Genomic DNA, 27,669 nt, shown 5'->3' with positions numbered 1-27,669 from the left:
CAGGCCCTGCATCTGCACACAGGATCTTTGGAGCTCAGCCATCAACCATTGGGTTCTTGGTCATCCCTCTCACCAAAGCCCTTCTCCTCCGATTACTTAGTTTGGTGGGGAAGCCAATTTTTTCCCCATACAGTAATAGTGCTTAGTGCTAACAACAGTGCCACCTTGGTGCTTCCACAAAATTGAGGTGTCCCCTTAGTGCGTCACAGTATTAAGAATCCACACACAGTAAATTTCAACCTATACAGTAAAAGTAAACCTTTAAAAAAAAAAAAGGGGGTATGGCATAGCAGAGCAGACTGAGCTATGGTATACAACAGTATACTTTTATTTATTTTTTTACAACTTGACCCAATGGGCCACTGGAATGCTCTATAGTATCTGTCAGAGGCATCTATGTATACAAACATGGACAGGTATGGGCCCCATTGATTTTAATAGCCCCAACACAGTCAACTTATAACTATGTTTGGGTCATATTCCATATATATATATATATATATATATATATATATATATATATATATAGACACACATTTATTTACTTGGACTCAAAAGTGTAGCACACAACACATATACTAACCTTATGCATTATATGTGTCATGCAGGTCCTATTGCATGGAAAGGGTCAGGACCTTTTAAAAGAATTCAGATGATCATTGTTTAAAGGAGGGGGTATAGAAAACACAGTACAGATAGCAATGCATGATTCCTGGTGTTGATGCTGTTTCAGCCATGCAGACTGCGGTGTTGTGAGTCCTCCTCTTGCCCCTCTTCTCTGATCTGATGGCTGCAGGAAGAAAAGGACTATGAAGGATGTGTGGTATGCATATTCTCCACTCTTAATCTGTGTGCCAGGCCAGGTGTAAGCCAGATGGTAGCCCGGAGTTAATAGGGAAAATGCAATACCAGTAATTTTTCTGGAGTTTTTCTTTAACATGTGTTGCATTTTGGGGTCACTGGCAGTCTTTCAAGAAGCATGCTGCAGCTATATATTTTTTTTACCTAGTTTGTGGCATTAAAGTGGTACTCCGGGGGGAAACTTTTTTTCTTAAATCAACTGGTACCAGAATGATAAACAGATTTGCAAATTACTTTTATTAAAAAATCTTAATCCTTCCAGTACTTATTAGCTGCTGAATACTACAGAGGAAATTAATTTTATTTTTGGAACACAGAGCTCTCTGCAGGCATCTCTGCCCATTGTAGGAACTGTCCAGAGCAGCATATGTTTGCCATGGGGATATTCTCCTACTCTGGACAGTTCTTAAAATGGACAGATATGTCAGCAGAGAGCACTGTGCTCGTGATGTCACCAGAGAGCTCTGTGTTCCAAAAAGAAAATAATTATCTCTGTAGTATTCAGCAGCTAATAAGTACTGGAAGGATTAAGATGTTTTAATAGAAGAAATTTACAAATCTATTTAACTTTCTGGCACCAGTTGATTAAAAAAAAATAAAAAAAATTCCACCGGAGCACCCCTTTAAGGGTACATTCTTGTGCTGGTAACTAGCTACGGAAACTCCACCGCGAGTTACACTACCATTCACTTGTATGGGTCCACAGACAGTCCAAAATAGTGGCATATTTACAAACTGATAGCGTACCCGTTTAAACAAATGGCATTTTTTTTACATTCTTCATGGGAAATTGAATCACATTATTAAAGAATCAAATGACTTGTAATCATAGAAAAAAATCATATATATGCAGTGACCCTTAGAGGACACAGTAGTAGAACAGGGTCCACTGACACATTTAGTCCTACTCGTCCCTGAGCAGGGAAAGTAATGGATGTCTAAGGTGGTTGGACTGATGAGATTAACCTCATAATAGTCACTACAAATTGTGTGTAGGGGGCTGCACTACCAATTAGCCTAAGTGTTGAAAGACTTAATTCCCTGGGACACTTACCTAGTGATTATATATTTGCCTGTGGTATATGGAAGGCTATTGGTGTTATGTGTGCAGTAGAAACCAAGATTCCAGGTGTTATAGCATAACCGAACATTTTCCAAATAGTGGAGGCAGACATCTTGAACAGTTCCAACAAAAACAATACCTATGGTAGTAGATGGCAGAGTGTAGGATGGTTTTCAGCAGGACACGGTCATCTGGCCCAATTGGAGGTCTACAAAGACACAGATTGCTAAGGGTCCCTGGAAGTCACTTTGGAAAAGTATAGTAGAAAGAAGTACTGTATTCTTCAGACTATAAGATGCACTGGGCCATAAAATGCATCCAAAGTCTAGATGGAAGAAAATATGAAAAAATTCAGATCAAGGGTTTGCTAAAATGTAAATATATACAATGTAAAGGTCTCAGGGTGACACACGTTATGGAGGTCTATGGATGACACACTTTTATGGAGATCTGTGGATGATGCCCTGTTATAGAGGGGTATCTGTGGATGACACATTGTTAAAATGGATCTGTGGATGTCTCATTATTATGGGGGGGATCAGTGGATGCGCTGTTATAGAGGGATCTATAGATGGCATACTGTTATGGGCAATGCTGTGGATGACACACACAATAATCTATAAATGACACCTTGTATGGGGGATCCGTGAATGATGTACTGTTAAAGAGGAATCTATAAGTGACACACGGTTATGGAGAGATCTGGGGGTGACACACTTTTATAGGGGATGTGTGTGTTACGCCTAGCGCTCCGGGTCCCCGCTCCTCCCCGGAGCGCTCACGGCGTCTCTCTCCCCGCAGCGCCCCGGTCGGTCCCGCTGACCGGGAGCGCTGCACTGTCATGGCCGTCGGGGATGCGATTCGCACAGCGGGACGCGCCCGCTCGCGAATCGCATCCCAGGTCACTTACCCGTCCCGGTCCCCTGCTGTCATGTGCTGGCGCGCGCGGCTCCGCTCTCTAGGGCGCGCGCGCGCAAGCTCTCTGAGACTTAAAGGGCCAGTGCACCAATGATTGGTGCCTGGCCCAATTAGCTTAATTGGCTCCCACCTGCTCCCAGACTATATCTGATCACTGCCCCTGCACTCCCCTGCCGGATCTTGTTGCCTTGTGCCAGTGAAAGCGTTTAGTGTGTCCAAAGCCTGTGTTACCTGAACCCTTGCTATCCATCTTGACTACGAACCTTGCCGCCTGCCCCCGACCTTCTGCTACGTCTGACCTTGCCTCTGCCTAGTCATTCTGTCCCACGCCTTCTCAGCAGTCAGCGAGGTAGAGCCGTTGCTAGTGGATACGACCTGGTTGCTACTGCCGCAGCAAGACCATCCCGCTTTGCGGCGGGCTCTGGTGAACACCAGTAGCCTCTTAGAACCGGTCCACTAGCATGGTCCACGCCAATCCCTCGCTGACACAGAGGATCCACTACCTGGAAGCCGAATCGTGACAGTAGATCCGGCCATGGATCCCGCTGAGGTGCCGCTGCCAAGTCTCGCTGACCTTACCACGGTGGTCGCTCAGCAATCGCAGCAAATTGCCCAACAAGGACAGCAGCTGTCGCAGTTGACCGCCACGTTACAGCAACTTCTGCCTCTGCTACAGCAGCAACCATCTCCTCCGCCAGCTCCTGCACCTCCTCCGCAGCGAGTGGCCGCTCCTAGCCTCCGCTTGTCCCTGCCGGACAAATTTGATGGGGACTCTAAACTCTGCCGTGGATTTTTGTCTCAGTGTTCCCTGCATATGGAGATGTTGTCGGACTTGTTTCCTACAGAACGGTCTAAGGTGGCGTTCGTAGTAAGCCTTCTTTCAGGAAAGGCCTTGTCTTGGGCCACACCGCTCTGGGACCGCAATGATCCTGCCACAGCCACAGTCCAGTCCTTCTTCGCTGAAGTCCGGAGTGTCTTCGAGGAGCCAGCCCGAGCTTCTTCTGCCGAGACTGCCCTGTTGAACCTGGTCCAGGGTAATTCTTCAGTGGGCGAGTACGCCATCCAATTTCGTACTCTTGCTTCCGAGTTATCATGGAATAACGAGGCTCTCTGCGCGACCTTAAAAAAAGGCCTATCCAGTCGCATCAAGGATGTGCTGGCCGCACGAGAGATTCCTGCCAACCTGCAAGAACTCATCCATTTGGCTACCCGCATTGACATGCGTTTTTCTGAGCGACACCAAGAGCACCGCCAGGAAAAAGACTTAGATCTCTGGGCACCTCTCCCACAGTATCCGTTGCAATCTACGCCTGGGCCTCCCGCCGAGGAGGCCATGCAAGTGGATCGGTCTCGCCTGACCCAGGAAGAGAGAAATCGCCGTAGGGAAGAAAATCTCTGTCTTTACTGTGCCAGTACCGAGCATTTCTTGGTGGATTGCCCTATCCGTCCTCCACGTCTGGGAAACGCACGCACGCACCCAGCTCACGTGGGTGTGGCGTCTCTTGGTTCTAAGTCTGCTTCTCCACGTCTCACGGTGCCCGTGCGGATTTCTCCTTCAGCCAACTCCTCCCTCTCAGCCGTGGCCTGCTTGGACTCTGGTGCCTCTGGGAATTTTATTTTGGAGTCGTTTGTGAATAAATTCAGCATCCCGGTGACCCGTCTCTTCAAGCCGCTCTACATTTCCGCGGTCAACGGAGTCAGATTGGATTGCACCGTGCGTTACCGCACAGAACCCCTCCTGATGTCTATTGGACCCCACCACGAAAGGATTGAGTTATTCGTCCTTCCCAACTGTACCTCTGAGGTCCTCCTCGGTCTGCCATGGCTCCGGCTTCATTCTCCCACCCTTGATTGGACCACCGGGGAGATCAAGAACTGGGACTCTGCCTGCCATAGGAAGTGCCTCTCCCCCCCTCCCAGTCCCATCAGGCAAGCCTCAGTGCCTCCTCATGGCCCCCGTCCTGGTGTCACACTGCCCCGTGCCAGGCTTTGCCCTCTGCCCTCCCTCCCCATTCCCACTCCTGCTGTGCTGCCTGCCGTTGAGGAAACCCTCCATTCTTTCCCGGTGTCCTCATCCCAGGGGAGGCAGTTACCGGACAAAGAAAAGGGGAGACCTAAGGGGGGGGGTACTGTTACGCCTAGCGCTCCGGGTCCCCGCTCCTCCCCGGAGCGCTCACGGCGTCTCTCTCCCCGCAGCGCCCCGGTCGGTCCCGCTGACCGGGAGCGCTGCACTGTCATGGCCGTCGGGGATGCGATTCGCACAGCGGGACGCGCCCGCTCGCGAATCGCATCCCAGGTCACTTACCCGTCCCAGTCCCCTGCTGTCATGTGCTGGCGCGCGCGGCTCCGCTCTCTAGGGCGCGCGCGCGCCAGCTCTCTGAGACTTAAAGGGCCAGTGCACCAATGATTGGTGCCTGGCCCAATTAGCTTAATTGGCTCCCACCTGCTCCCAGACTATATCTGATCACTGCCCCTGCACTCCCCTGCCGGATCTTGTTGCCTTGTGCCAGTGAAAGCGTTTAGTGTGTCCAAAGCCTGTGTTACCTGAACCCTTGCTATCCATCTTGACTACGAACCTTGCCGCCTGCCCCCGACCTTCTGCTACGTCTGACCTTGCCTCTGCCTAGTCCTTCTGTCCCACGCCTTCTCAGCAGTCAGCGAGGTAGAGCCGTTGCTAGTGGATACGACCTGGTTGCTACTGCCGCAGCAAGACCATCCCGCTTTGCGGCGGGCTCTGGTGAACACCAGTAGCCTCTTAGAACCGGTCCACTAGCACGGTCCACGCCAATCCCTCGCTGACACAGAGGATCCACTACCTGGAAGCCGAATCGTGACAGTGTGGATGCCTCAGAGTTATGAGGACCCATAACCAACACATAAAATACATGTATTAGACAGGCCCGGTACTTGTGTAAGGCTGCTTAAGCAGCCGCTTGAGGGCGCTGACGCTGCAACCGGACAGCGGACATCTGGCGGTAATGACGGACATCGCAGATGGCTCCGTTGTCCATCATTTAGCTGGTTAAATACCATGATCTATACAGATCACGACATTATAACATTAAATGCCACTATTCACTGCTGTCTAGTGGTCTCATAGCCCCACCACGATGAAATCATGAGGGAGCTATGGGTTGCTAGGGAAGCCCAAGACCTTACCTTTTCCTCTGTGTCTTCCCTGGCTCTGTGATTGCAAAAGGCTGCCTTTGGCCGCCCTTAGCAATCGAGCAAAGATTTCATGGATCAGTGTAATGGCATTACATTGATCTATTAGCCATCTAAAGATGGTTTATGATATGCCCCTAGGGTGGAAAGAAAGTAAAAAAAAATGTTTTTTAAATATAACCCTCAAACAGCTCTGTAGGTGGGAAAAAAGTTATAGGGGTGAGAACATGGTTTTTGTTTTTGTTTTTCAAGTTTCCAATTTTTTTTAACTATAAAACAAAACAAAAATATTTAAGTTTGGTATCATTGGAATCCTACTAGGGATCGACCAATATCGATTTTTTAGGGCCGATACCGATACTCTGTGGAGGTTAGGGCTGATAGCCGATAACTTATACCGATATTCCGGTATAAGTTATCGGCTATTTATCCCCCCACCCCCGGCGACACCGCTGCAGATCATTGACTTAAAGTGGGTGCTTTAAATCAATGAACTGCAGCGGCTTTTGCAGTGCCAGAGACCGCCGCCGCCACCCGCTTCTCTCCCCCTGCCTGTCCTGGGGTCCTCCTGATTCCTACCACCACCGCCAACGATACCGCCCCCCCCCCCCACCGCACCGCGCCGCACTGCACCCCCCACCGCACCGCCCCGGCCAGAGACCGCTGCTGCCCCATTGCCTCCCCCTTTCCCGGTTTTATAATTACCCGTTCCCTTCTAGCTGCGGTGGCGTCCTCCTGAGCTGTCACTGTGCGCACTGACGGTGACATCGCGTTGAGGACGTCACTCGTCATTGCGCAGCGCACAAGGTAAGGATGCCGCAGGAGCCAGAAGTAGCCCGGGCCCAGGGAACAGGTAATTATAAAACCGGGGATGGGGGAGGCAATGGGGCAGCGGCGACAGTGGTCTCTGGCCGGGGCGGTGCGGTTGGGGTGCGGTGGGGGGGGTGCGGCGCGGTGTGGGGGGTGCGGTGCGGGGCATTATCGGCTTATCGGCAAGGTAAATGCCGATACTTATAACGTCCAAAATCGTGAATATCGGCCGATAATATCGGCCAAACTGATAATCGGTCGATCCCTACTACTGACCCATTAATTAAAGTTAGTATGTCAGATTTACCACAGCTATTGAAAAAGAGACAGATGAACATCCCGAAACGCGTCTAGCCTCTACATATACCAGCAATCTATTATACCATACTCACCACCATAGAAACCAGGATCTTTACAAACCAACTTGCAACTGCTGGAGGCCCCGAGTGAGCGACCCACTGTTACATGCGCAGCAACACAGGACATCAGCACTCTTACGTGCGCTTCTACACAGGACGCCAGCATCCACTGCCGACCTCTCTTACATCATCACTCCCACAGTCACCTGTTGAAGCCCAGACATTTTACATCGGCCGGGCCAGTCCGGCACCACAGGACCACGCAGAGAAGTGCGGCTTTCCCTCCAGACGGGCACATACAACTGTGCCGGACGCTAGCCGAGCCAGCCCGTCAGTGTGCATAGGGACACCGCCTGGAGGTCAGGTAAGTGGTGCTGTGCACCATTGCATATTGCTAACCTACTGTACTACCAATGAACATAGGAGTATAACTGCATTATATCACCAACGGTGGTAAAATAGTATTACTGTACCACCAATGAACATAGGAGTATAACTGCATTATATCACCAACGGTGGTAAAATACTATTACTGTACCACCAATGAACATAGAAGTATAACTGCATTATATCACCAACGGTGGTAAAATACTATTACTGTACCACCAATGAACATAGGAGTATAACTGCATTATATCACCAACGGTGGTAAAATACTATTACTTTACCACCAATGAACATAGGAATATAACTCCAATATATCACCAATGGTGGTAAAATACTAACTATTACTGTACCACCAATGAACATAGGAGTATAACTCAAATATATAACCAATGGTGGTAAAATACTAACTATTACTGTACCACCAATGAACATAGGAGTATAACTCCAATATATCACCAACGGTGGTAAAATACTAACTATTACTGTACCACCAATGAGCATAGGAGTATAACTCCATTATATCACCAACGGTGGTAAAATAGTATTACTGTACCACCAATGAACATAGGAGTATAACTGCATTATATCACCAACGGTGGTAAAATACTATTACTGTACCACCAATGAACATAGAAGTATAACTGCATTATATCACCAACGGTGGTAAAATACTATTACTGTACCACCAATGAACATAGGAGTATAACTGCATTATATCACCAACGGTGGTAAAATACTATTACTTTACCACCAATGAACATAGGAATATAACTCCAATATATCACCAATGGTGGTAAAATACTAACTATTACTGTACCACCAATGAACATAGGAGTATAACTCAAATATATAACCAATGGTGGTAAAATACTAACTATTACTGTACCACCAATGAACATAGGAGTATAACTCCAATATATCACCAACGGTGGTAAAATACTAACTATTACTGTACCACCAATGAGCATAGGAGTATAACTCCATTATATCACCAACTGTGGTAAAATACTATTACTGTACCACCAATGAACATATGAATATAACTCCAATATATCACCAACGGTGGTAAAATACTAACTATTACTGTACCACCAATGAACATAGGAGTATAACTCCAATATATCACCAACGGTGGTAAAATACTAACTATTACTGTACCACCAATGAACATAGGAGTATAACTCCAATATACCACCAACGGTGGTAAAATACTAACTATTACTGTACCACCAATGAGCATAGGAGTATAACTCCATTATATCACCAACTGTGGTAAAATACTATTACTGTACCACCAATGAGCATAGGAGTATAACTCCAATATATCACCAACGGTGGTAAAATACTAACTATTACTGTACCACCAATGAACATAGGAGTATAACTCCAATATACCACCAACGGTGGTAAAATACTAACTATTACTGTACCACCAATGAGCATAGGAGTATAACTCCATTATATCACCAACGGTGGTAAAATAATAACTATTACTGTACCACCAATGAACATAGGAGTATAACTCCAATATACCACCAACGGTGGTAAAATACTAACTATTACTGTACCACCAATGAACATAGGAGTATAACTGCATTATATCACAACGGTGGTAAAATACTAACTATTACTGTACCACCAATGAGCATAGGAGTATAACTCCATTATATCACCAACTGTGGTAAAATACTATTACTGTACCACCAATGAGCATAGGAGTATAACTCCAATATATCACAACGGTGGTAAAATACTAACTATTACTGTACCACCAATGAGCATAGGAGTATAACTGCATTATATCACCAACGGTGGTAAAATACTATTACTGTACCACCAAGGAACATAGGAGTATAACTCCATTATATCACCAACTGTGGTAAAATACTATTACTGTACCACCAATGAACATAGGAATATAACTCCAATATATCACCAACGGTGGTAAAATACTAACTATTACTGTACCACCAATGAACATAGGAGTATAACTCCAATATATCATCAACGGTGGTAAAATACTAACTATTACTGTACCACCAATGAGCATAGGAGTATAACTCCATTATATCACCAACGGTGGTAAAATACTAACTATTACTGTACCACCAATGAGCATAGGAGTATAACTCCATTATATCACCAACTGTGGTAAAATACTATTACTGTACCACCAATGAACATAGGAGTATAACTCCAATATATCACCAACGGTGGTAAAATACTAACTATTACTGTACCACCAATGAACATAGGAGTATAACTCCATTATATCACCAACGGTGGTAAAATACTAACTATACTGTACCACCAATGAGCATAGGAGTATAACTCCATTATATCACCAAATGTGGTAAAATACTATTACTGTACCACCAATGAGCATAGGAGTATAACTGCATTATATCACCAACGGTGGTAAAATACTCTTACTGTACCACCAAGGAACATAGGAGTATAAATCCAATATATCACCAACGGTGGTAAAATACTAACTATTACTGTACCACCAATGAGCATAGGAGTATAACTCCATTATATCACCAATGGTGGTAAAATACTATTACTGTACCACCAATGAACATAGGAGTATAACTCCAATATATCACCAACGGTGGTAAAATACTAACTATTACTGTACCACCAATGAACATAGGAGTATAACTCCATTATATCACCAACGGTGGTAAAATACTAACTATTACTGTACCACCAATGAGCATAGGAGTATAACTCCATTATATCACCAACTGTGGTAAAATACTAACTATTACTGTACCACCAATGAGCATAGGAGTATAACTCCAATATATCACAACGGTGGTAAAATACTAACTATTACTGTACCACCAATGAGCATAGGAGTATAACTCCATTATATCACCAACGGTGGTAAAATACTAACTATTACTGTACCACCAATGAGCATAGGGATATAACTCCATGATATCACCAACGGTGGTAAAATACTAACTATTACTGTACCACCAATGAACATAGGAGTATAACTCCAATATACCACCAACGGTGGTAAAATACTAACTATTACTGTACCACCAATGAGCATAGGAGTATAACTCCATTATATCACCAACGGTGGTAAAATAATAACTATTACTGTACCACCAATGAACATAGGAGTATAACTCCAATATACCACCAACGGTGGTAAAATACTAACTATTACTGTACCACCAATGAACATAGGAGTATAACTGCATTATATCACAACGGTGGTAAAATACTAACTATTACTGTACCACCAATGAGCATAGGAGTATAACTCCATTATATCACCAACTGTGGTAAAATACTATTACTGTACCACCAATGAGCATAGGAGTATAACTCCAATATATCACAACGGTGGTAAAATACTAACTATTACTGTACCACCAATGAGCATAGGAGTATAACTGCATTATATCACCAACGGTGGTAAAATACTATTACTGTACCACCAAGGAACATAGGAGTATAACTCCATTATATCACCAACTGTGGTAAAATACTATTACTGTACCACCAATGAACATAGGAATATAACTCCAATATATCACCAACGGTGGTAAAATACTAACTATTACTGTACCACCAATGAACATAGGAGTATAACTCCAATATATCATCAACGGTGGTAAAATACTAACTATTACTGTACCACCAATGAGCATAGGAGTATAACTCCATTATATCACCAACGGTGGTAAAATACTAACTATTACTGTACCACCAATGAGCATAGGAGTATAACTCCATTATATCACCAACTGTGGTAAAATACTATTACTGTACCACCAATGAACATAGGAGTATAACTCCAATATATCACCAACGGTGGTAAAATACTAACTATTACTGTACCACCAATGAACATAGGAGTATAACTCCATTATATCACCAACGGTGGTAAAATACTAACTATACTGTACCACCAATGAGCATAGGAGTATAACTCCATTATATCACCAAATGTGGTAAAATACTATTACTGTACCACCAATGAGCATAGGAGTATAACTGCATTATATCACCAACGGTGGTAAAATACTCTTACTGTACCACCAAGGAACATAGGAGTATAAATCCAATATATCACCAACGGTGGTAAAATACTAACTATTACTGTACCACCAATGAGCATAGGAGTATAACTCCATTATATCACCAATGGTGGTAAAATACTATTACTGTACCACCAATGAACATAGGAGTATAACTCCAATATATCACCAACGGTGGTAAAATACTAACTATTACTGTACCACCAATGAACATAGGAGTATAACTCCATTATATCACCAACGGTGGTAAAATACTAACTATTACTGTACCACCAATGAGCATAGGAGTATAACTCCATTATATCACCAACTGTGGTAAAATACTAACTATTACTGTACCACCAATGAGCATAGGAGTATAACTCCAATATATCACAACGGTGGTAAAATACTAACTATTACTGTACCACCAATGAGCATAGGAGTATAACTCCATTATATCACCAACGGTGGTAAAATACTAACTATTACTGTACCACCAATGAGCATAGGGATATAACTCCATGATATCACCAACGGTGGTAAAATACTAACTATTACTGTACCACCAATGAACATCGGAGTATAACTCCATTATATCACCAACGGTGGTAAAATACTAACTATTACTGTACCACTAATGAGCATAGGAGTATAACTCCATTATATCACCAACGACGTACTACCAACTGCTGCTGATTTATTTTATATCCTGGACATTTAACCATAAGCTGGTTTACTTTTATTACTATTTTTATTTCATTTTCATATTTTAACCTATATTTTACTTATATATCTGTAATAATTCCTGCCCCCTTCAAGGGCCCTGCGGGAGTAGGTGATTATAACTGTATTTAATAAATGTTTTATGATCACACTGAATCTCCTACAATCTTTTTAATATCATATTTACATATATATATATATATATATATATATATATATATATATATATATATATATATATAGAAACATTACATTTACGCACTCACACACACACTTTTATACACACATTAAAATCCTTATAGACAACATCACATATGTATATGGTCCATCCATATTTATTCTAGTATTTAATACAATATATAAGCCCAGATTTGAGGAAACACGTACACAGTATATACATTGTATATACACAATTTTCACAGATTTACCATATGTTACCCTACAAAATTGTGCAATTCCATATTTTTCTTAATTTTACCCTACATATAATTTTTTTCTGGCTTTGTAATACATTGTATGAAAAAAAAAATTATAAGTGCATCAGTGAAAAGTAAAACTCGTCACGCAGAAAAAAGCCTTAATACAAGTTTGTCAGTCGAAAAGTCAAAAAGTTATGAGTCTTAGAAGATAAAGAGGAAAAAAAGTGTGAGCCAGAAAAAAAAAACTTGCTGTGTCATGAAGGGGTTAAGCACACACACCTTAGGGGGGGGATGGACGGTGGCTGGAGGGGGGGTTGCTTGTGTAGGCAGAAATCTTTGCATGCACTGGTAGTGGGACACTGCAAACATGTATGGGATACAAATCTAAATTGACCAACTTCCTTGTGGGAAAACCCTTCAGTGGGGTGTCACTCCAGTTCAGTTTTTTCACTAAAACCCATAGGTGGATCCAGCAGAAAGGAGAGGTAATAGTCCTTTCTGTATATTTACCCTTCCTTTTAAGTCTACTTCTGGCTTTAGCATTAAAATTTATTGGAAAAACTGTCATAATAAACTAATAGAAAAACTAAAAACTGAATTGGAAAACTGCCACAATATGCTGTGTGTTATGTTGTTTTATTTATTCTTTGTTTAAAACACATAAACTGCTGATTTTTTATTGTGCTTCATTGTTTGTTAACGCAGCTTTGTGGCTTTGTTTCAACATAGTACGTGCATTTTTTGACGGATGTACATTTTTGATTGATATGATGTTTTTCCCATTACAAGACTGATTAAAAAAATTCAGCTGGGCTGTTTTACACTCGTATTTGCATGACTACCATTGTGGTTAATAAAAGTTGCTTAAAGGGGTACTCCGGAGTAATTTTTTTTTTTTTTTTTTAAATCAACTGGTGCCAGAAAGTTAAACAGATTTATAAATTACTTCTATTAAAAAATCTTAATCCTTCCAGTACTTACTTACTTAGCGGCTGTATACTACAGAGAAAATTATTTTCTTTTTGGATTTCTTTTCTGTCACAACCACAGTGCTCTCTGCTGACAACTCTGTCCATTTTAGGAACTGTCCAGAGGAGTATATGTTTGCTATATGGATTTTCTCCTGCTCTGGACAGTTCCTGACATGGACAGAAGTGTCAGCAGAGAGCACTGTGGTCGTGACAGAAAAGAAATCCAAAAAGAAAAGAACTTCCTGTGGATCATACAGCCACTAAGAAGTACTGGAAGGATTAAGAATTTTTAATAGAAGTAATTTACAAATCTTTTTAACTTTCTGGCACCAGTAGATAAAAAAAAAAAAGTTTTCCACCAGAGTACCCCTTTAAAGAGGTACTCCTGTGGAAAACTTTTTTTTTTAAAATCAACTGGTGCCAGAAAGTTGAACAGATTTGTAAATTATAGAAATGTGGATGCGTAGCTCTACAACATAAAATGTACGAGGTTAACTGGATACCTCTCACCCAAAAGAGGAAAAAAGGAGTTGAATCAAAGAAAAGAAAATATACCAGTCCTCAGTACACTAATTCTTCAAAGAGTTATATGGTAACAGTCTGGAAATGCCAAGAAAGGAAATCAATAAGATATACCAAAAAATACAAATTTATTATATGTACCTCAATATATGAACATGAGATATGGATATCAAGTGACAATTAAAATACAATTTAAGAAATATTAATAATGTGCCTTACGTGGGGCCCCACGTAGGCACCTAAAAAACGGATGCCACTAAATTGCTTGGTAAAACCAATATGTTAGTAATATCAATAAGTAACCGTATGGTCACCAATTCACACAAGGAATGGAAAAAACACAATGGCTCAAATAAAACCTAAAGACATTGTATCCCCTATAACGGAGTAAATTGTCCTATAATGAAAGGAACAACCTGCAAATAAAAATACAACCTACAAATACAAATATAAATGCAGTGTGAAACCTGCAAATGAAGTACAAAAAAATACAGAATATGGTGCTGATGGTATCAAACAACTGTGGTTTCCAGTGATAACCATATGTTCTATCCTGTAAATAAATAAATCGCGGTCTTAATATAGTCCTGTGTGAATAGTGGCCACATTCATATGTCCCGCATATATTGAAACAGTCTTTCTTTTTTGCCAATTATATCCACTTAAAGATGGTATTAGCTATACTGTATCAGTGTTTCCGTATGCTGTACTCTCTATAATTGCTGTATTGATATGGAGCGTGATAGCTGTAAATGAAATTGTTGGCACTTTCGTGCCACTCACCGCTCCTACGGTCTAGCTGGCTGTGTCACGCTCGAGCTGGGGTGGCGATGTACGGCCACGTCTCCCTCAGCAAGCTCCGAGGATGGCGGTGCTCGACCGGTCAGCATGTTACACCACTGAAGAAGGGGTGTTAATTTGCTATACCCCGAAACGCGTCTGGTGTTTGATTTGGAAGCCGGATCCCACTGAACTGTATTCACACTTAGTACCTATCCTGGTGCGTCTTCTACCCGCTAATATCTATGAGGACTTATTCACATTAATGCCTCAGGAATGAAAGAATTGCCCTATATCCACCTAGGATTACTGACCGTATGCTGACCGTTTGCTGATTAACCCTATTGGAAAAGAAAAAGACTCTAATGTCTGCTTAAAACAAGCATTTACAACAAAACAGTCAGCTGACCAGCAATCAGCTGACTGCTGACGTCAGACGCCGCCGAGAAACACGCTGACCGGCCGAGCACCGCCATTAAATGATCTTTATTAACTTTTTTTTCACTTTTATTTTGCAATGTTATAGCTCCCATAGGGGGCTATAACACTGCACACACTGATCTTTTACATTGATCAGTGGTTTCTCATAGGAAACCATTAATTGATGATTCTGCTGCTTGACTGCTCATGCCTGGATCTTCGGCAATCGGATACCAGGAGGCAGGTAAGGGGACCCTCCTCATGTCCTATAGCTGTTCGGGATCCCGTGGCAATCCCGAACAGCCCCCTGAGCTAACCGGCATTAGTTTAGTTTCACTGTAGACGCAGCGATCAACTTTGAATGCCGCATCTAAAGAGTTAATAGCACGCGGCACCGTGATCAGTGCCGCGTGCTATTAGCCACGGGTCCCGGCCGTTGCTAGGTGCTATGCCGTGGCCCCGCGTTATAAAACGGGAGAGGATAAGGACATGCCGGTACGTCATGGGTCACTAGGAGGTTAATAGAAGTAATTTACAAATCTGTTTAACTTTCTGGCACCAGTTGATTTAAAAAAAAAAAAATTTGTTTTTCACTGGAGTACCTCTTTAAGGAGTGTAGCACTATATACTAAGCTTTGTCGATAAATGTCTCAGATAGGAATACCCCATTGATTGGGAAAACCCCATTAGGGATTTTTCCATAGGATAATTTGAGGAATGGGGGTGAGATGCATAAAAGCTAATGTCAAACGATAGAGAACCCATTAAACATGCCAAGAACGATGCTATGCAGCACAGATCAATAACACATTGTTTTACTTTTGGTTGGTCAAAGGCTAAAGTGTAAAGAAATATTAAACCATAAGTACAGCTTGTCACATCTGTGTAGACAACAGTAAGGCCAGGGGAATCTTTAATATTTGCTGTTTATTAAAATGTCCCACCCCAGCTAAAAACTCAGCTTGCTGCTAGTTTCTAACAGAAAAATGCTGTTCTTGTAGTAAAAGTGGTAGAAAGTATAGTGTTTGGTCTCGTATGTATTTTCTCTCTGTACATTCTACGGTACTTTATTGTCTTTACATAATGCTGCTTTTTCATATCTGAATTCTTTTATGTGTATTTCACAGGCACTCACCCTCACAAACATCTCCTTTGTTTATAAGATTCTGGAGACACCAGCGCGTGACAGTGCGCACATCATTCCCAATGATGTAATACCCTGCAAGGACTATGACAGAGAAGATTTCAAATTCAATGTTAACTAGTTCTGTGCTAAGCTGATTCTTTACAAGTTATAAGTCTAACAGCAAAACAAAATCATCATAGATAAAAGTAGTCATGTGCCATAAGTATATGTTGCATCTCTATTCTTTATCACTAAACATACTTGAGTATATGTCACTGCAGAATATTTTCTCAACCGTCCTGGAAAATAAAAAGAGAAATTCCACATTTCACTCCATTCAGGAATCAAAGTAATAAAATTAGAAAAACATAGCAGTTTTTTTTCAGATACAACTACACTCATTGGGGGAGATTTATCAAAACCTGTGCAGAGGAAAAGTTGCCCAGTTGCCCATAGCAACCAATCAGATTGCTTCTTTCATTTTTAACAAGGCCTCTGCAAAATGAAAGAAGCAATCTAAATGGTTGCTATGGGCAACAGGTTTTGATAAATCCCCCCCATAGTGTCATGTCTATCATTCTTACATGTGGATTTGTAACTTAGTTCCTTTGAAGTAAATATCACACGCAACCTGATGATAGATGTGGTGATGTTTTTGTAATCCTCGATACCTTTTAAAACTTCACTAAGGACATTAGTCATTAAAGGGTTATCCACCAAAAAGTGATTTTAGTAATATGGACCTGCCACAACTGGGTATTTCCTGTTGAATTTCGTTCTCTAAACTACACATCCCACAGTTCCATGCTTGAAAGTATGAGGACACTTTCCTCCCTCCCACGCATCAGCCACCTCACCCACAACTGTGATACACAACTGTGATCCCTTCAATACAATCAAAACACCAGTGTTTCCTGATCAGGGTGCCTACAGTTGTTGCAAAATGAACTCCAATTGAAGAAAAAAGAACACCCATAGAAGCAGGAGAGTAATTTTGTATGCTGTTAAATATAAATATTGGGGTGATAATCACAGAAGAATTGTGATAAAACCGTCACACACAGGTACAGACACTATATTATGAACTACACTAACTGTACAGCCCCTGTGGCATAGTCAAATAAAAAAAGATTCCTGGAATACCCCTTTAATATTTTAACCCCTTAAGGACTCAGCCCATTTTGGCCTTAAGGACTCAGACAATTTAATTTTTACGTTTTCATTTTTTCCTCCTCGCCTTCTAAAAATCATAACTCTTTTATATTTTCATCCACAGACTAGTATGAGGGCTTGTTTTTTGCGCGACCAGTTGTCCTTTGTAATGACATCACTCATTATATCATAAAATGTATGACGCAACCAAAAAACACTATTTTTGTGGGGAAATTAAAACGAAAAACGCAATTTTGCTAATTTTGGAAGGTTTTGTTTTCACGCCGTACAATTTCTGGTAAAAATGACATGTGTTCTTTATTCTGAGGGTCAATACGATTAAAATGATACCCATTATTATATACTTTTATATTATTGTTGTGCTTAAAAAAAATCACAAACTTTTTAACCAAATTAGTACGTTTATAATCCCTTTATTTTGATGACCTATAACTTTTTTATTTTTCCGTATAAGCGGCGGTATGGGGGCTCATTTTTTGCGCCATGATCTGTAATTTTTTTTGATACCACTTTTGCATATAAAAAACTTTTAATACATTTTTTATAATTTTTTTTTAATAAAATGTATTAAAAAAGTAGGAATTTTGGACTTTTTTTATTTCTTTTCGTTCACGCCGTTCACCGTACGGGATCATTAACATTTTATTTTAATAGTTCGGACAGTTACGCACGCGGCGATACCAAATATGTCTATAAAAAATGTTTTTTACGCTTTTTGGGGGTAAAATAGGAAAAAACGGACGTTTTACTTTTTTATTGGGGGAGGGGATTTTTCATTTTTTTTTTACTTTTACTTTTACATTTTTTTACATTTTTTTTTTACACTTGAATAGTCCCCATAGGGGACTATTCATAGCAATACCATGATTGCTAATACTGATCTGTTCTATGTATAGGACATAGAACAGATCAGTATTATCGGTCATCTCCTGCTCTGGTCTGCTCGATCACAGACCAGAGCAGGAGACGCCGGGAGGCGCACGGAGGAAGGTGAGGGGACCTCCGTGCGGCGTTATGAATGAACGGATCCCCGCAGCAGCGCTGCGGGCGATCCGATCGTTCATTTTAATCGCGAACTGCCGCAGATGCCGGGATCTGTATTGATCCCGGCACCTGAGGGGTTAATGGCGGACGCCCGCGAGATCGCGGGCGTCGGCCATTGCCGGCGGGTCCCTGGCTGCGATCAGCAGCCGGGATCAGCCGCGCATGACACGGGCATCGCTCCGATGCCCGCGGTTATGCTTAGGACGTAAATGTACGTCCTGGTGCGTTAAGTACCACCTCACCAGGACGTACATTTACGTCCTGCGTCCTTAAGGGGTTAAGGGGTACCTCGGGGAATAAATCTCTTTAAAGCATACCTGTCATTTCTGGTGACTTGTCAGGATAAGCCTGACAATAAGCCTATTTCTGACCATTTTATAAGGTACTAGCTGAGTACCCGGCGTTGCCCGATTTTTCCTTCTTAATTGTTACGCCGAGTGCTCCGGGTCCCCGCTCCTCCCCGGAGCGCTCGCGGCGTTTCTCTCTCTGCAGCGCCCCGGTCAGACCCGCTGACCGGGAGCACTGCACTGACACTGCCGGCGGGGATGCGATTCGCATAGCGGGACGCGCCCGCTCGCAAATTGCATCCCAAGTCACACACCTGTCCCAGCCCCCGGCTGTCATGTCCTGGCGTGCGCGGCTCCGCTCCTTAGGGCGCGCGCGCCAGCTCTCTAAGATTCAAAGGGCCAGAGCACCAATGATTGGTGCCTGGCCCAATCAGCCTAATTAGCTTCCACCTGCTCCCTGGCTATATTACCTCACTTCCCCTGCACTTCCTTGCCGGATCTTGTTGCCTTGTGCCAGTGAAAGCGTTTTGTGTTGTCCAAAGCCTGTGTTCCAGACCTTCTGCTATTCCATTTGACTACGAACCTTGCCGCCTGCCCCGACCTTCTGCTACGTCTGACCTTGCCTCTGCCTAGTCCTTCTGTCCCACGCCTTCTCAGCAGTCAGCGAGGTTGAGCCGTTGCCGGGGGATACGACCTGGTTGCTACCGCCGCAGCAAGACCATCCCGCTTTGCGGCGGGCTCTGGTGAATACCAGTAGCATCTTAGAACCGGTCCACCAACACGGTCCACGCCAATCCCTCGCTGACACAGAGGATCCACCTCCAGCCTGCCGAATCGTGACACTAATCCTTGTTGGGGAGGAAAATAAACAAAGGAGGAAGCTTTTGACTTCATATCCCGTCCTCATATATTGTTGTCATATCCCAACCCCATATCCCATCCTCATATCCCGACCTCCTATCCCGACCTCCTATCCCGACCTCCTATCTCGTCCTCCTATCTCGACCTCCTATCTCGACCTCCTATCCCGACCTCCTATCCCCTCCTCCTATCCCGACCTCCTATCCCGTCCTCCTATCTCGACCTCCTTTCTCGACCTCCTATCTTGACCTCCTATCTCGACCTCCTATCCTGACCTCCTATTCCGTCCTACTATCCCGTCCTCCCATCCTGTCCTCCTATCCCGACCTCCTATCCCGACCTCCTATCTCGTCCTCCTATCCCGTCCTCCTTTCCCGACCTTCCATCCCGTCCTCATATCTCGACCTCCTATCCCGACCTCCTTTCCTGCCCTCCCATCCTGTCGTCCTATATCGACCTCCTATCCCGACCTCCTTTCCCGACCTCCCATCCCATCCTCATATCTCGACCTCCTATCCTGTACTCCTATCCCAACCTCCTATCCCGACCTCCTATCCTGTACTCCTATCCCGTCCTCCTATCTCGACCTCCTATGCCGTCCTATCTCGGCCTCTTATCCCATCCTCCTATCTTGACCTCCTATGTCGACCTCCTATCTCGACCTCCTATCTCGACCTATCCCGTCCTCCTATCTCGACCTCCCATCCCAACCTCCTATCCCTTCCTTGTATCCCGTCCTCCTATTTTGACCTCCTATCTTGACTGCCTATCTCGACCTCCTACCCCGACCTCCTATCCTGACCTCCTATCCCGTCCTCCTTTCTCGTCCTCATATCTCGACCTCCTATCCCGACCTCCTATCTCAACCTCGGGACGGGAGGTTACTATGTAACTATGTAACCTATGTAACCTCCTATCTCTACCTCCTATCTCTACCTCCTACCCTGACCTCCTATCCCGTCCTCATATCCCGACCTCCTATCCTGACCTCCTATCCCGACCTCCTATCCCGACCTCCTATCCCGACCTCCTATCCCGTCCTCCTATCCCATCCTCCTATCTCGACCTCCTATCCCGACCTCCTATCCCGTCCTCCTATCCCATCCTCCTATCCCGTCCTCCTATCCCGTCCTCCTATCTCGACCTCCTATCTCGACCTCCTATCCCGACCTCCTATCCCGACCTCCTATCCCGACCTCCTATTTCTACCTCCTATCCCAAACTCCTATTGCGACCTCCTATCCCGTCCTCATATCCCGACCTCCTATCTCGACCCCCTATCCCATCCTCATATCTCGACCTCCTATCCAGACATCCTATCTTGACCTCCTATCTCGACCTCCTATCCAGACCTGTAATATGTGTACCAGGTATTGAAATATCTCCAGCTGTACTGAAGTTATGTGGGAACATACATTTCCCATTGATTTGCATGGGACTTTGAACAAAAACCCTGACCCTCTCAAATGGGGGTAGTTAAGGGTTAAATGAACTAATCTATATTTTAAGTGGACATATAAGTAACATGTGACCAAGTATTATCGAAAAAAAAAAAATATATATATACACACACACACACACATATTGAGTTATATATATATATATATATATATATATATATATATATATATGCTATTTTTAGAAGATTTATGCTCTGCATGCTCTATCTATAATTTGTAGTTTTCTCACATCTGGTGGGCAAAGCTCCCCCTTCATAGGCTTGTATTGCTTTGTCTTGCAGACGCAGGACAAAGCTGAGCTGGTTTTCTAAGAACATGATTTCTGTAGCAGGTGGGGGGGGGGGGGGTGGCAGAAGTTTGATAACAGGAGAAAGAGGCATTTATGTCTAATAAGATATATTATAAAGTTTCTGATATCCGATTGTACTATCAATCTATGCAAAATTTGTTCATTATAGCAAGTGACAATTGCTGCATAATGGCATATATACTGTATACAGTATTGTGATTGGACAGGCGCAGGCTTCTCTGTAGTGCTACACAGGAAAATGAAGCATTATACATTTCCTTGAGCTGTCTGTGAGATGCTTCAGGTTGTCTAGCACCCACATTGGAGTCTCAGGCATATGCATGATACGATGGACGATGCTACAACTGCCGAGAGAAGCAAGGGATACAGCTAATCTTATCTAAACCTATTTAAGAGAATGTTTGAAGCCAAATATGCACCTATGAAATTTTACATTCATTATTGTCGATTTATGATTGCAGGATTAATATATATTTTTTTGAAGATCATATACATACTGTACTAAAAGTTTGTGATGAGTTACACACTATTGTAAATAATGTTTATGTTTCACATAATCATGTTTTTTTTGGCGTAATCATTTAAAATGTCAATTCTATACACACATTTTGACACATTGGACAATTAACAGAATTGATTGTTATACCATTCATTTTATATAAGAAAGAAATTAGGGCACACAGTGATATTACAGTGATATTGCATCAGAAAGGTTGTAATACTAAAACATTTCAATGGTAGAAATAGTCATTCTCCATACATACAGCTTGTAACAAAGAATAATTGTTTTGACCTGTAAGTTGTTTTGACCTGTAAGTTAAAGGGGTTATCCACCATATGTGCCAGACATATGTGCCAGACAGTATTGAACATTCTTAGGAAGGATCTGTACTTGTCTTGGGGCTAAATGGCTATATTGTGAAGTTATCATAATGCTATGGCTATCTTTTTATGAACTGGGTTTTTCCTGTTGGAGTTCATTCTCTCAAACTACACATCCCATAGTTCCTAGTTTGTAAGTGTGAGGTCACTTTCCTACCTCCCACATATCTACCACCCCATCCATTGAAACACAAATGAGCTGCATTCTATTCAAAAGACCAGTTTTTTCTAACCAGCTGTTGCAAAGCTACAATTAGTTGCAAAATGATCTCTCTCCCATCCAGCTGACTTTTCCTCCTTTGAAGCAAGACATGACTAGTAATGTCATGTCTCGGCCGCACCTGACTAGTAATGTCATGTCTCGGCCGCACTGCAACCTGAGACCTGAGTCATTTTGTATGATGTTAAAAATAAATATTGGGTGAAAATCACAGAAGCATTGCAAGACCACTGTCACACACAGGTACAGACACTATATTATGAACTACACTAACTTTACAGCCTCTGTAGCATAGTCAAATAAAAAAAAGTGAATGGATACACGTTGTCCTCAGTAAGGCTGGGTTCACATTAAGTTTTTCCCCATACGGGAGTGCATACGGCAGGGGGGAGGTAAAAACTTGCGCTCCTGTATGCCTGCGTATGCGCTCCCATATGTAATAAATTTCAATGAGCCAACCGGAGGGAAACGTTCGGTCCGGTCGGCTCATTTTTGCCCCGTATGCGCTTTTTCCCCGGAGCCAAAAACTGTGGTCGACCATGGTTTTAGGTCCAGTTGTAAAAGCGCATACGGGGCAAAAATGAGCCGACCAGACCGGACGTTTCCCTCCGGTCAGCTCATTGAAATTAATTACATACGCTCCCGTATGGGGAAAAACGTAATTCGAACCCACCCTTAGAGAGAGAGACTCCTATCAGCTTCTTAATATTACTAGCTAATGCCAGCCATGGATGTGCAGATGATGTGTTACATTTTACTCAGGCTCCTATTCACTGTCTTTACGTCCCTTTTTGAAATAAAGTTCCTGCCTATCTGGCTGTTTATAGACAGCTAAATAGTAAAATCCCTATATCTTGGGAACAAAGAGTGGTTGAATGTAGCAAAAAATAAAAAAAAGGCATTGGAATGAGGGTACCAGAGATTACAAAATTATATTAACCCCTTAAGGATGCAGCCCTTTTTGGCCTTTGTATTTTTGTTTCTTCCTCTTCTTTCAGGCTTAGCTCTTATTTTTCCACCTATAGACCTATATGAGGGCTTGTTTTTTTCATAACTGTAGTGACAGTTGTAATAACATCTTTTATTTTACCATAAAATGTACCGCAAAACCCAAGAATATTATTATTATAACATATCTTGTGCTAGAGAGAGTCTTTTAATCCGGCACTAACACCTGGGATTCTTCGCCAGTGTATAATCCCTATGCAGGAGCTAGTAGGGTGCTAAATCCTAGAATGCACATGTCGCAAATTCATAATATATGGATATAGAAAAGGATAGCACTCACCACCTCAAGTTTTCTTTGGATATAGTTTCTTTATTTCGTGATGATCCAAATGTGACGGCGTGTGGTAGACAGCAAAAGTGCAGCGGGTGCGGACGCCGGGACGCTCCCAGCAATGATGACAGCTGTTTCGTGGGATACTCCCACAAAACAACTGCCTCATTGCTGGGAGCGTCCTGGCGTCCGCACCCGCTGCACTTTTGCTGTCTACCACACGCCGTCACTTTTGGATCATCATGCAATAAAGAAACTATATCCAAAGAAAACTTGAGGTGGTGAGTGCTATCCTTTTCTATATCCATATATTATTATTATTATTTTAACCTCTACATAACTAGCAGACGTAAATTGTAGTGGATATCTACGCCAGTTTCAAGTGAGTGCCTCATGATAACTCCAGTGTGATACTACACTGGTGGGATTTTACTCTAGACTGACATAAAACTCACTGATCTTAGCAAACAACTTTTTTTTTTCTTTTTCTTTTGTTCTTTTTTCATATATATTTGTCTTTGTTGAGACCAGATATTTTCAGTTATTATCAGCTTTGGGATTGAGCAGCTGTGGAGGTGTGATAACCATGTATATGAGATTGAAACATTATCAAGTAGTGGACTGCTAGATTTCATGGGTGATGAGACTTGTTGGGGGTTTCTGTCTGCCGACTGCTATTCCATACTTCCTCTTGTGCCCTCATATGTGATGTATACCTCTTTTTATTCTCCTCTCATGGCCATCTATGCAACACTCGATTTACCACATTTAATATTCTTGATGCTCATCTCTGATGTCTCTCCAGTCTCTCAAGCCCAAAACAAATGGCGTATTTGAGGGGCTATATTTCATTGACATTCTAATTTTTATCTCCCTTTTTATACACCCAAAAAATATTCTGCCAAGAACAAGTATCATGTAAAAAACAACTTATAGCCTATCCGAAGGATAAGGGATAACTTTTAGATTGCAGGGGGTCCGAACGCTGGGGCCTCCCGCGATCTCCTGTTTAGAGCCCCGGTGCATTGCCGTGGAATGAGATTTGCCATAGAATGAGAGGGTCCGCCTCCATCACATCCTATTGGCTCTCTCTTGTCACGTGACATATTTAAACGTCACGCATCGATGCGCACAGCAGTGTCAGTTTGGCTATCACAGGGAGAGGATCTCCTCTCCCTGTGATAGCTGAAGCTGAACGGAGCTCTCATGGCCTCTGTGGCCCGACAGAAGTTCACACATGTACGCAGCTCATACGGCTGCCTCATATACATTTACTGTTCATCCACAGCGCTATCGGGATCCCTATGCCCGATGGCGCTGTCATCAGGATCCCCACGCCCGCAGCTCTACAACCCGTCCCCCGCAGCTGTACTCCCCGTCCCCCGCATCTCTACTCCCCGTCCCCCGCATCTCTACTCCCCGTCCCACGCAGCTGTACTCCCCGTCCCCCGCAGCTGTACTCCCCGTCCCCCGCATCTCTTCTCCCCGTCCCCCGCATCTCTACTCCCCGTCCCACGCAGCTGTACTCCCCGTCCCACGCAGCTGTACTCCCCGTCCCACGCAGCTGTACTCCCCGTCCCACGCAGCTGTACTCCCCGTCCCCCGCATCTCTACTCCCCGTCCCCCGCATCTCTACTCCCCGTCCCCTGTGAACGCTCAGGGAGCGATCCACAGCGCTATGGGGATCCCTATGCCCGATGGCGCTGTCATCAGTGTGCGTCCCCGCGAGCGCCCCACGCCCGCAGCTCTACTCCCCGTCCTCCGCCCCCCGCAGCTGTACTCCCCGTCCCGTTAACGCTCAGGGAGCGGGGAACAGAAAGTAGAGCATCGGGCGCAGGTAAAGTAGTACTGCGCATGCGCAGCACTACGCGAATAACTTAACCTGCGCCCGATGCTCTACTTTCTGTTCCCCGCTCCCTGAGCGTTAACGGGACGGGGAGTAGAGCTGCGGGGGGCGGAGGACGGGGAGTAGAGCTGCGGGCATGGGGCGCTCGCGGGGACGCAACACTGATGACAGCGCCATCGGGCATCGGGATCCCCATAGCGCTGTAGATGAACAGTAAATGTATATGAGGCAGCCGTATGAGCTGCGTACATGTGTGAACTTCTGTGGGGCCACAGAGGCCATGAGAGCTACGTTCAGCTTCAGCTATCACAGGGAGAGGAGACCCTCTCCCTGTGATAGCCAAACTGACACTGCTGTGCGCATCGATGCGTGACGTTTAAATATGTCACGTGACAAGAGAGAGCCAATAGGATGTGATGGAGGCGGACCATCTCATTCTATGGCAAATCTCATTCCACGGCAATGCACCGGCTCTCCTATACAGCAATATTCGACTCTCCCATAGACCTATATAGAAGGGGTGTGGTGGCTCCCCCTTTGGGCAGGAGTCATGACATGCTGCTGTATAGGAGAGCCAGGGCTATAAAAAGGAGATCACTGGGGGCCCCAGTGCTCGGACCCCCAGTGATCTAAAATGTATCCTCTTTCCTTGGGATAGGGATACTTTTTTTTCTTTTTTTTTTACATGATACTTGTCCTTTAATCAGAATACCTAAATCCTTCTGTTGTTCTGTTCTCTCCGGTATCAAGTTCTTTCTGTCTCCAGCCTACTTTAGGAAAAGTTTACAGTATAGAGATTCATACAGCTTCTGTTAAACCATTTACTTGCAGTATCAGCTGCAGAAAATAAAATACATGACCTTATGGCTGTGTGGTGGCCCTGTACAGGCGTTGCACCCTGTACCCTTGCTGTCCTGTCTGGTGGCCTCTATTGTAATGTATATATACTGTTATGTACCTTAAACTCTTGTTACAATGTCTTGTAATCAGGGAAGGTGTCAGTGACCAGATGACTTGTGGTGATCTATAGGACCCCTCCAAAGTCTCCCCCATATAAACCCTGAGAGGACCTAGTTCAGTCTCCTTGAGTGCATGTTGAGAAACAGTGAAGTCCTGAGAGAGTGTCTGGTGTCCTGAGGAGACCCAATGCCTACCACGCAGCCATGCTTCTACTAATACAGTACCCCACAGGTGTGTAATAATTGGAGTAGTGAATCTGATGTACCACTGTAGAAAGCCGCATCAGGGAGCAGAGTCTAAGGAGCTGCTGGTTTTCACCAGAGCCCGCCGCAAAGCAGGAGGGACTTGCTAAGGCAGGCGAACTCCCAGGTCGCTACCCCTGGTACAACTAACCCACAGTGGCGGCTGAGGTGAGGCGAGATACAAATTCGTAAAGAAAACTCAGAGTCAGGGACAGGCAGAAATATCAGGGCAGGCAGCAAGGTAAGTGGTCAGGAAACGTAGAAAAACGGTACTGGTACACAGTAGACAGGACACTGCAAGGAACGCTTACTCAATGGCTACTAGGCACAAAGATCCGGCAGGGGTCAAGAGGAAGTACATATACTTTATAGGGTCAGCGCCAGCCCTTAAAATTAAAGATAGCCGACACACGCGCCCTAGAAAATGGGTACATGCACGCCTGCTGTCCGAGGAAGCAGAGGAGACAGGAGCGCAGCGAGGTAAGTAACCGCCGGCTGACTGAGTGCGACCGCAGCCTGGCATGCTGGCCGCGGC

The 27,669-nt window shown here is 43.8% G+C and overlaps 1 long non-coding RNA gene across 1 annotated transcript; it reads right to left on the bottom strand.

The window, feature by feature from the left end:
• Positions 1–558: 558 nt before the first annotated feature.
• On the bottom strand, positions 559–16,952 carry LOC130305301 (uncharacterized). The gene is made up of 4 exons (XR_008854904.1): positions 16,832–16,952; positions 16,580–16,672; positions 2,064–2,249; positions 559–790 (listed from the first exon to the last, which is right to left on the bottom strand). It is a non-coding gene; the product is annotated as an uncharacterized LOC130305301 (long non-coding RNA).
• Between the last annotated feature and the right edge of the window lie 10,717 nt (positions 16,953–27,669).

This window comes from Hyla sarda, chromosome 1 (assembly GCF_029499605.1).
Source record: "Hyla sarda isolate aHylSar1 chromosome 1, aHylSar1.hap1, whole genome shotgun sequence".
Taxonomy (NCBI): domain Eukaryota; kingdom Metazoa; phylum Chordata; class Amphibia; order Anura; family Hylidae; genus Hyla; species Hyla sarda.
The sequence above is the reverse complement of the archived record's forward strand: the minus strand, read 5'-3'. Positions and strand labels throughout refer to the sequence as shown.